The sequence below is a fragment of the Triticum aestivum genome, chromosome 1B (assembly GCF_018294505.1).
Source record: "Triticum aestivum cultivar Chinese Spring chromosome 1B, IWGSC CS RefSeq v2.1, whole genome shotgun sequence".
In the NCBI taxonomy this organism is placed as follows: Eukaryota; Viridiplantae; Streptophyta; class Magnoliopsida; order Poales; family Poaceae; genus Triticum; species Triticum aestivum.
The window spans coordinates 10,931,229-10,942,847 of record NC_057795.1 but is presented as its reverse complement, the minus strand read 5'-3'; the positions used below and the strand labels follow the sequence as shown (position 1 = coordinate 10,942,847).

The 11,619-nt window shown below is 43.6% G+C and overlaps 1 pseudogene; it reads left to right on the top strand.

Moving 5' to 3' along the window:
- The first annotated feature begins 912 nt into the window (after window positions 1-912).
- LOC123075708 (disease resistance protein RPM1-like) lies at window positions 913-5,597 on the top strand (annotated as a pseudogene).
- Window positions 5,598-11,619: the final 6,022 nt, after the last annotated feature.

Here is an 11,619-nt window from a genome sequence, read left to right as displayed (position 1 = left end):
GGTTAAAATAGTGTATAGCTTTGTCACATGAAAATAATGCTGCTAGATTCATTAAAGAAAAGTTCCTTTACATCATTATACTTCTAATATAAGAAATGTTAACATATATTACCTTTGTAACTAAATATACTACGTTTTTGCAATCCAAATTAAACTGCAAAGACGTCTTATATTTAGTTATAGAGGTACTACTATATTATATAGCTGGCCAAATGGGCCGGTCCAAATAGGCCAGCCCGCGAGCACGTTGGCACGGCCCACCATGGCCAGGCATGGCACGGCTAAACGGGCAATGCCCGGCACGCGACACGCCTTGGGTCATGCCTGGACCTGGAGCCTGGGCACGCGGGCCGGCACGGCACGGCCCGTTTATTTTTTTATAATTTTCAGAATTTTTTATATATATGTATACCTAAATATAGCCCAAGAGGCTGAAAATGTGCAGCCCAACATACTAAATGGGCCAACGGGCCGGCCCGTTTACTAATGAGGTCGTGTCTGGGCTAAGGAGCAGCGCCCGTGGGCCGGTATGGCACGGCCCGGATATTAAACGTGCCATGGCGGGCCGTGACGGGCCAGGCACGATTAGCACTTACCAGGCCGGCCCGTTTGGCCAGGTCTGCTATATTACTAGAAATATGCTATAGCGTGATATTAGTGAGGCACTGTACATTGATTTATTTAGCGAGACAATTCCCTACATGCTATAGCGTGCTATTTCTTTCATTGGATATATGAGTTATATTTTTCATTTTTGCATATTTGTGCAATTCCTGGATTTTTCTTTTAATGCTTAATAATTTTCTTACTGCAATCTACATTTCCTTTGTAGTCAACGCTGTAAAGAATCCCTGTAGACACACTGGTCACCTACTGCGCGACCTAGCTATAGCGGCATCAAAGTAGAAGCAAATGGCTGAGGCAGTGATTCTGTCAGCCATAATAAAGATTGGCGTTGTTCTAGGGAATGAAGCAATAAAGCAGGCTAGCTCACATTTTAAAAAGTTTATTACACAGCTAACAGAGCTTCAGGGCAGCATGGGCCGGATCAGAAGGGAGCTCAGATTAATGCATGGATTTCTTTGCCAAGTGAACATGTGGAATCGGAAGAATCAGGCCTATGAAATTTGGGTTCAAGAGTTGAGAATGGTTGCTCACGGGATTGAGGACATTGTCGATGACTATTTGTATCTTGTTAGTCATAAACATGATACTGGACTGGGCGCCTATCTGAAGAACAGAATTAAGCGGCCATATGTGTTGTTGTCTTTGAATAGGATAGCTTCATTGGTTAAGGAAGCAGAGGTCAATCTCGTGCACCTCTTCCAGGCTAAAGATAGGTGGGTTCCAATGGTAGGTGGTGGGGATTCCAGTGGCTCGAGTTACTTTGTTGAGAGGTCCCAACATCTCACAAGCATTTCACGTTCCCTTGGTGAAGAAGATCTTGTGGGGGTGGATAAAAACAGAGGAAAACTTGAGCAGTATTTGGTAGGTGATGATTTGGCACGCTCTGTGATAGTGCTGCATGGAATGGGAGGGCTTGGTAAAACAGCTTTGGCTGCCAATGTCTACAAGAAGGAGAGGGAAAAGTTTGAATGCCATGCCTGGGTCTCCATCTCTCAAACTTATTCCATAAAAGATGTTCTGAAATGTCTAATTACTGAACTTTATAAAGGCAGAAAAGATACACCAAAAAACATGGACATTAATGGCCTTCAAGATGAATTGAGGACCTTCCTACAGGTCAAGAAATATTTGATCATATTGGATGATGTTTGGGCTCCGGAAGCTCTCGAATACCTATTGGGAGCACTCGCTCATAATCGGAGGAGGAGTAGAGTACTTGTGACAACACGCATTGATGGTGTAGCTCACCATGCTCTCCAAGACCAGAAGATAACAATTGAAGCCCTACCAAAAGATGACTCATGGAAGCTCTTCTGTAAGATGGGGTTTTCCAAAGATACAAATTATAAATGCCCTGATGAACTGAGAGAATTAGCACAAGAAATTGTCAGCAAGTGTAAAGGCATACCTCTTGCAATTGTAGCTGTTGGTAGGCTCCTCTTGATGCGCGACAAGACCAGAGAGGAATTCAAGCGAATACGTAACCAGCTCGAATGGGAGCTAGTTAACAATCCAAGGATGGAACATGTCAGGAATATTCTTTATTTGAGTTTCAGCTACCTTCCGACACATCTGAAAAGTTGTTTCCTATACTGCAGCTTATTTCCAGAAGACCATCCTTTCTATAGAAAAAAGCTTGCACGGCTATGGATAGCGGAGGGGTTCATCGAGGAAAGGGGTGTAAGCACATTAGAAGAAGTGGCAGAAGGTTATATGCAGGAGTTGGTTCACAGAAACATGCTACAACTTGTTGCAAGGAATTCATTTGGTAGGATAAAGAAATTTAGAATGCATGATATTATACGTGAATTAGCAGTTGACTTGTCCCAGAGTGACTGTTTTGGTGTTACATATGAGGAAGACAAATGTGGAGGGTATCTTGAGAATGGTGGGCGTCGATTGGTAGTACACAAACTAAAGAGGGATGTTCCGCAATCAATTTCAAGTATACACCAGCTACGATCCATGACAGTATTGGACAATAATATGCCATCATTCACTCTACTGCCTCTGTTATGTGAGAAGTCACGATATATGACAGTGCTAGAATTAAGTGATCTACCTATCATGACGATTCCATATGCTATTGGGGATCTGTTCAATCTTCGCCATTTGGGTCTGCGTAATTCAAAAGTGAAGATGCTCCCAAATTCTATTGAGAAGCTCTCAAATTTGTTGACACTGGACATTTGTAATTCCGAGGTAAATGTGTTGCCTATTGGGATCGTGAGATTGAAGAAGCTTAGGCACTTATTTGCTCAGATATGGAATGATCCATCTCATGCAGCTCTCCATGTGTTCAGTGGTGTAGTCATCTCCAAGGGTCTTGGTAACCTAACAAATCTGCAGACACTACATGCACTGCAAGCACAGGATGAGTCAGTTAGACAACTGGGAGAGCTGAGGCAACTGAGAAGCCTGAGAGTATTGAATGTGAAGGGAACCAACTGTGCACGTCTCTGCGAGTCTCTAGTTCAGATGCAATTTTTGTCCTACTTAGATGTGATTGCAAATGATGAGAATGAGGTTCTACAGTTGAATGCCCTCCCGCCAAACCTGCAAAAGCTACGTTTGAGAGGGCAATTAGACACCGAGACTTTACATGAGTCCTCTCTCTTGCGAGAGGGAAATCAAAACTTGTATTCACTGGGTCTATATTGGTCAAGGCTGCTAAAAGACCCCCTGCCATCCCTTTCTCAGTTGAAAAATTTGACGGAGCTATTCTTCACCAATGCATACAATGGAGAGCAGCTAGTATTTCACAAGGAGTGGTTCCCCAACCTGAAGACTCTTCAGTTACAAGACCTTCCTCGTCTGAAGCGGCTAGAGATAGAGGACGGTGCTTTGGCGACTCTGGAAAAACTATTCCTAGTCAACCTCAACACCATGATGGAGGTCCCACCTGGCATTGAGTTTCTCGTGACCCTCCAGTATCTAGCCTTTCAAGAAATCACTTCAGAATTTTTGACGCTGCTGGACCAATGTCCTAGAGTGCCCCAGTTCTGGTATTCTCTCTGAGTCTGACTGCTGCCTTCTGATCTGCCAGATCTGTATGTAAGTCACCCAGCTGTCAACAGTTATCTGCATTAGTGCCTCGTTCCCTCGTGCATTTTATTTACTAGCATAACATGTCTTGATGCCGAGTTGTTGGCTCTACATATAGGTCGCCGGACTGAAGGAAGTACAATGGTGTTTCAGGACTCTCCCCCGCTAGCTCCTCTTGTCAAAGATTCGACTCTGTTCCACACGGTGCTCCGCTTTCGTGCTACTATTTTTTGTTTGCAAAAACGGCTAGGCACCATGTCTGTGGGTTTACTGTTTTTGAAGTGTGTTTTATGTCTTTGTAATAACATGGTACTTCTTGTAATTATAGAATGCCATTGGGTTGTGGTTTGATATTTCTTACTTTAATCACAAATTTCTCCTTTCGACTATGTTGTTCGGTGTGCTTGTGATCTGTATGCTATGACACTTTTGCTTATATATTTCAATTGTAGTGAGTGTTAAATAATTGAAAACATTTATTGACCTACGTACTACAATGGTTTGTAATTTCATAATGCTAGGACATTAATTAGTGTTCACTGTCATCTTTTGTTGCTATCCGTGATGCTTGAAATCGTACCAGCTTGTATGTGCCCTGATTCGATGATCATTTGGATCCCAGTTTAATTTCTGTACTATATTCTTTCATCTAAAAATTGTGTAATTATTAATCATTCGGAGCAGCAAATTGTTACTATACTCAGGGTAAGGGCTGTGTGCATGGATTTATCCATTTAATTCCTGTTCTCAACTCTTCAGGTTTAAAAGCACCAGCTAATGAGTTGTACTATGCTTGTAGACAGCGTCTGAACTTGCCCCTTTTCGAGTCCAATCTCAAAGGGGTGCTCTTGTAAAACAAGGGAATTGAGAGGTTCTGGCTCACCTCAATGGAAGGGCCGCGGTCGTATATTTATACTCAGAGAATCAAGTACATATCGATTATCTAGGATCTTGTAACAATATACAACAGAACGAGCCTATCTGTAGTTAGGATCGTCACCTCTAACTACCTATACTTGGACTACAAGTTCAGCTAAGATACTATACAGCTTTGGTTGTTTAATACACCCCCTCAATCACAATTCTCAACCAGTCAGGTTGAGATTGTGTCGAAGCAACCAAAGTTGTTGTACTCCAATTGGCTTGGTCAATCCATCCACTAGTTTGTCTTGTGTAGGTATGAACCGAATCTCCAAAGCCTTGTGTGCAACTCGTTCTCATACAAAATAGAAGTCAACCTCTATGTGGTTAGTCCGTGCATGGAACACAGGATTAGAGAGGTATGTAGTGCCAAGATGTCACACTAGAGAACAGGTGCATGTGCCTGATAGACTCCAAGTTCTCCAAGCAAAGACTGTAGCCAGATAATCTCAGTTGTAGCATTAGCTAATACCTTGTACTCTGCGTCCCTTTAAACCTGCAGAAGCTACGTTTGAAAGACCATTAAACGAAGAGACTTTACACGAGTCTCCTCTCTTCCAAGTTGGAGGTCTAACGTTGCATGTACTGGGTCTATATTGGTCAGGACTAATAGTAGACCCTCTGCAATCCTTTTCTCAGTTGACAAATTTGACCGAGCTCTTCTTCACCAATGCATATAACGGAGAGCAACTGGTATTTCGCAAGGAGTGGTTCCCCAACCTGAAGACTCTTTAGTTAGTAGACCTTCCTTGTCTGAAGCGGCTAGAGATAGAGGAAGGTGCTATGGCCACTCTGAAAAAACTATTCCTAATCAACCTGAACAGTATGACGGATGTCCCACCTAGCATTAAGTTCCTTAAACCCTCCAGTATCTAGACATTCAAGAAATCACCCCAGAATTTCTTACTTTGCTGCACAGCTGTCCTAAAATTGGTGGTATGCGCCGGTTCTTGTATTCTCTAAGAGATCTCGAAACAGGCTCTCGCCCCACTTTATATATATAAAGCAAAAACACCAAAGATACATGGCCGAATGATACAATGCGGTGAGGAGATCTTCTGGGACAGCAGATCCCTATATAACAGGCCAACATAAATGCACGCGACTCTGCTGCCGACACACTAGCACAGGACTAACAGATTATAACGCCATGACACCGCCTAGAACACCTAGCCTCCATGACAATGCCCTCAAGAGGGGAACGCGAGCACCGCCGCTGCTGAGCCCAAGGTGGACAAGGTTTTCACCCGGAGACTGTGACAAGGAGAGAAGAAACACGACGACGTCTTCAAGAACCTAACGGCACCCGCAGATGTCGTCGTCGCCCATGCCAAAGCATTGAGCTTTCGCTCGGCAGCTCACCCGTGCCACCACGGGGCACCCAGACCAGACATGGCGAGAACCGGCATCCAGATCCGGATCTGGGAAACAACAGGTTTGCCCAGACCACCCTCCACTATCACTAGTAGAAAAGGGGGCAATGGTCCAGGCCGGTCCAGCCCATTAGTCCCGGTTCAATCCAGAACCGGGACCAATGGGAGCATTTGACCCGGTTCGTGAGCCCCGGGGGCCGGCCGGACCACGTGGGCCATTGGTCCCGGTTGGTGGGGCGAACCGGGACCAATGGGCCGCACTCCTGGCCCACCACAATTGGTCCCGGTTGGTGGCATGAACCGGGACCGAAGGCAAACCTTTAGTCCCGGTTCGTGCAACTAACCGGGACCAATGGTGGTGCCTATATATACCCCCCTCGCGCAAGAGCAGAGCACACTGCTCTGTTTTTCTGGCCGAGGGGGAGAGGTTTTGGTGGTGCTCTAGCTCACCTCCTATGCACACAAGGTGTTCGATGGAATGCTCGAGCCACACTACTTAAGGTTTCTCCTCTCCAAGCTCGACCGCCAAGCTCCATTTTCCTCCATATTTGTCTAGGTTTAGCGGTCCGTCACGCCCCGTCCTCGTCTTCAACGTCGTCGATCACCCGCACCGATCTCATCGCCGGCACCACCGTGGTGAGCCTCTTGTTCTTATCTTCTTTCTGAAAGGAAAAATATTCTTATTTGTATGTTTAGATAGATATATACTTGTATAATTTTCTTACTTTTATTATTGCATCTTATATAGTGCGATGGTTTTGGTATCCGCCCCCGTCGGCCCTCGTCCTGTCTATGATTCGGATGTGGTATATATTATCTTTTCATAACTATTGGTTCATTTATTGTTTATGACAATTATGCCGACCAACGTGACATAGATTTTATTCATCTAGGAGGTTGTTGAACCGGAAATTCCAACCGACCCTATTGTCGAGAGGTTAAATTTAGTTGAAGAAGAAAACAATTTGTTAAAGGAAAAAATTAGAAAAATTGAGGAGGAGAAGATGATATTGGAGTTGCATGTTGCGGATGTCGTCGATGATCACAAGATCAAGATGGATGCAATGCGCTTGAAGATTAGAAAGATTAGAAAATATGCCATTCATACCGAGGCTTGGTATCATTATGCCGTTGGATCAGTTGTTACATTGGTTGCGATTATGATCGCATTTGTTTTCGCATTGAAATGTTTTACATAGTTTCAGTGTATGGTTTAATTAATTTAGATGCTCTGCAGAGCTTTATGTTGTTAGATGAGAACTATGTATGTACTTTGGTTTTAATGTGATGATGAACTTCTATTAATTTGGTCACTTAATTATCTATTCATGATGTTCTGTAATGATTTTTGACACACTTAATTATATATAATGCACACAGATGAACCGGCAATGGATGTACGGTTCAAGACACACCTCCGAGTACATTAAGGGCGTGCATAATTTTCTCGAAGTGGCTGAGGCAAACAAGCAGAATGGTTTTATGTGTTGTCCATGCCCTATATGTGGGAATACGAAGTCTTACTCTGACCGGAAAATCCTCCACACCCACCTGCTTTACAAGGGTTTCATGCCACACTATAATGTTTGGACGAGGCACGGAGAAATAGGGGTTATGATGGAAGACGGCGAAGAAGAAGAGTACGATGACAACTATGTGCCCCCTGAATACGGTGATGCTCCAGAAGATCAAGAGGAACCAGACGATGTGCACGATGATGCTGCAACGGGCGAAGCTGCTGAAGATCAAGAGGAACCAGACGATGTGCCCGATGATGATGATCTCCGCCGGGTCATTGTCGATGCAAGGACGCAATGCGAAAGTCAAAAGGAGAAGCTGAAGTTCGATCGCATGCTAGAGGACCACAAAAAAGGGTTGTACCCCAATTGCGAAGATGGCAACACAAAGCTCGGTACCGTACTGGAATTGCTGCAGTGGAAGGCAGAGAATGCTGTGCCTGACAAAGGATTTGAGAAGCTACTTAAAATATTGAAGAAGAAGCTTCCAAAGGATAACGAATTGCCCGACAGTACATACGCAGCAAAGAAGGTCGTATGCCCTCTAGGATTGGAGGTGCAGAAGATACATGCATGCCCTAATGACTGCATCCTCTACCGCGGTGCGTACAAGGATCTGAACGCATGCCCGGTATGCGGTGCATTACGGTATAAGATCAGACGAGATGACCCTGGTGATGTTGACGGCGAGCCCCCCAGGAAGAGGGTTCCTGCGAAGGTGATGTGGTATGCTCCTATAATACCACGGTTGAAACGTCTGTTCAGAAACGGAGAGCATGCCAAGTTGATGCGATGGCACAGTGAGGACCGTAAGAAAGACGGGAAGTTGAGAGCACCCGCTGACGGGTCGCAGTGGAGAAAAATCGAGAGAAAGTACTGGGATGAGTTTGCAAGTGAGCCAAGGAACGTATGGTTTGCTTTAAGCGCGGATGGCATTAATCCTTTCGGGGAGCAGAGCAGCAATCACAGCACCTGGCCCGTGACTCTATGTATGTATAACCTTCCTCCTTGGATGTGCATGAAGCGGAAGTTCATTATGATGCCAGTTCTCATCCAAGGCCCTAAGCAACCCGGCAATGACATTGATGTGTACCTAAGGCCATTAGTTGAAGAACTTTTACAGCTGTGGAATGGAAACGGTGTACGTACGTGGGATGAGCACAAACAGGAGGAATTTAACCTAAAGGCGTTGCTGTTCGTGACCATCAACGATTGGCCCGCTCTCAGTAACCTTTCAGGACAGACAAACAAGGGATACCACGCATGCACGCACTGTTTACTTGACACCGATAGTATATACCTGGCAAGCTGCAGGAAGAATGTGTACCTGGGCCATCGTCGATTTCTTCCGACCAACCATCAATGTCGAAAGAAAGGCAAGCATTTCAAAGGCGAGGCAGATCACCGGAAGAAGCCCGCCATGCGTACCGGTGATCACGTACTTGCTATGGTCAATGATTTACACGTAATCTTTGGAAAGGGTCCCGGCGGACTAGCTGTTCCGAGTGACGCTGGGGGACACGCACCCATGTGGAAGAAGAAATCTATATTTTGGGACCTACCCTACTGGAAAGACCTAGAGGTCCGCTCTTCGATCGACGTGATGCACGTGACGAAGAACCTTTGCGTGAACCTGCTAGGCTTCTTGGGCGTGTATGGGAAGACAAAAGATACAGCTGAGGCACGGGAGGACCTGCAACGTTTGCACGAAAAAGACGGCATGCCTCCAAAGCAGTATGAAGGTCCTGCCAGCTATGCTCTTACCAAAGAAGAGAAGGAAATCTTCTTTGAATGCCTGCTTAGTATGAAGGTCCCGACTGGCTTCTCGTCGAATATAAAAGGAATAATAAATATGGCAGAGAAAAAGTTTCAGAACCTAAAGTCTCATGACTGCCACGTGATTATGACGCAACTGCTTCCGGTTGCATTGAGGGGGCTTCTACCGGAAAACGTCCGATTAGCCATTGTGAAGCTATGTGCATTCCTCAATGCAATATCTCAGAAGGTGATCGATCCAGAAATCATACCAAGGCTAAGGAGTGATGTGGTGCAATGTCTTGTCAGTTTCGAGCTGGTGTTCCCACCATCCTTCTTCAATATCATGACGCACGTCCTAGTTCATCTAGTTGACGAGATTGTCATTCTGGGCCCCGTATTTCTACACAATATGTACCCCTTTGAGAGGTTCATGGGAGTCCTAAAGAAATATGTCCGTAACCGCGCTAGGCCAGAAGGAAGCATCTCCATGGGCCATCAAACAGAGGATGTCATCGGGTTTTGTGTTGACTTCATTCCTGGCCTTAAGAAGATAGGTCTCCCTAAATCGCGGTATGAGGGGAGACTGACTGGAAAAGGCACGCTTGGAAAGGACTCAATAATATGCAGGGACGGATATTCTTGGTCTCAAGCCCACTACACAGTTCTACAGAACTCTACCTTGGTGACCCCGTATGTCGATGAACACAAGAACAGTCTGCGCTTCAAACACCCGGAGCAGTGCGACGACTGGATTACATGTGAACACATCAGGACTTTCAGCAGTTGGTTGGAAGCACGTATCAGAGGTGACAACACTGTTTGTGATGAGCTGTACTTGTTATCCAGGGGACCATCTTTGACTGTATTGATTTGGAAAGGATACGAGATAAATGGGAATACATTTTACACGATTGACCAAGATCAAAAGAGCACCAACCAAAACAGCGGTGTCCGCTTTGATGCAACAACCGAGAGGGGAAAGGACACATATTATGGTTACATAGTGGACATATGGGAACTTGACTACGGACATGATTTTAAGGTCCCTTTGTTTAAGTGCAAATGGGTCAATCTGTCAGGAGGCGGGGTACAGGTAGACCCACAGTACGGAATGACAACAGTGGATCTGAAAAATCTTGGGTACACTGACGAACCGTTCGTCCTAGCCAATGATGTGGCACAGGTTATCTATGTGAAGGACATGTCCAGCAGACCGAGAAAGAGAAAAGATAAGGAAGCAAATACATCATACGATGAGCCAAAGCGCCACATAGTTCTTTCAGGAAAAAGGGACATCGTGGGAGTGGAGGACAAGACAGACATGTCTGAAGATTATGAAAAGTTTCATGAAATTCCTCCCTTTAAAGTCAAGGCTGACCCCAGCATCCTGATAAACGATGAAGATTATCCATGGTTACGGCGCAATAAGCAAATGACACAAGCGAAGAAAAAGTGAAGACTTTCTCCCGCAACTATTATGATGATACCATGCCAACTTTGTAACTGACGAGTATGATACCATTGTTCGTTTTGTACATGCACATGCTATGTGTGGGTCAATTTATGATACCATGCCAACTTTCAACTTTTTCAGAGTTCATTTGAAATGCTTTAATGTCTTATGGTTCGGCCCTCGTAATAATTAAAAATAGCAACAATAAGTATTTTGTTTTAAGTAGAAACAAAATAAAATTAATAAAGTAAGAAAGAAAACAAAAAAACAAAAAAAGTGGAAATTTATAATTTTCTTAAAACTAAAAGCAAAAAGAATTAAAAAATAAAGCAAAAAACAAAAGAAAATAAATAATGCAGAAAACAAAACAAAAAAACAACAATAAGTATTTTGTTGTAAGTAGAAACAAAATAAAATAAATAAAGCAAGAAAGAAAACAAAAAAAAGTGTTTTCAAATTTGAAAAGTAATGGCACTAACAGAAAGTTTATAATTTTCCTAAAACTAAAAGCAAAAAGAATTAAAAAATAAAGCAAAAAACAAAAGAAAATAAATAATGCAGAAAACAAAACAAAAAAACAACAATAAGTATTTTGTTGTAAGTAGAAACAAAATAAAATAAATAAAGCAAGAAAGAAAACAAAAAAAAGTGTTTTCAAATTTGAAAAGTAATGGCACTAACAGAAAGTTTATAATTTTCCTAAAACTAAAAGCAAAAAGAATTAAAAAATAAAGCAAAAAACAAAAGAAAATAAATAATGCAGAAAACAAAACAAAAAAATGGAAAAAAATAAAAATAGCAACAATAAGTAAAGAAAACAAAAAACAAAAAAAGTGCCCCCTACTGGGCCCCCACGGCCTGAATACGACTTGAATCCCTACTTTGGACCAGGATTCAGGCCCGCAGAAGGCCCAGAAGGCCCATC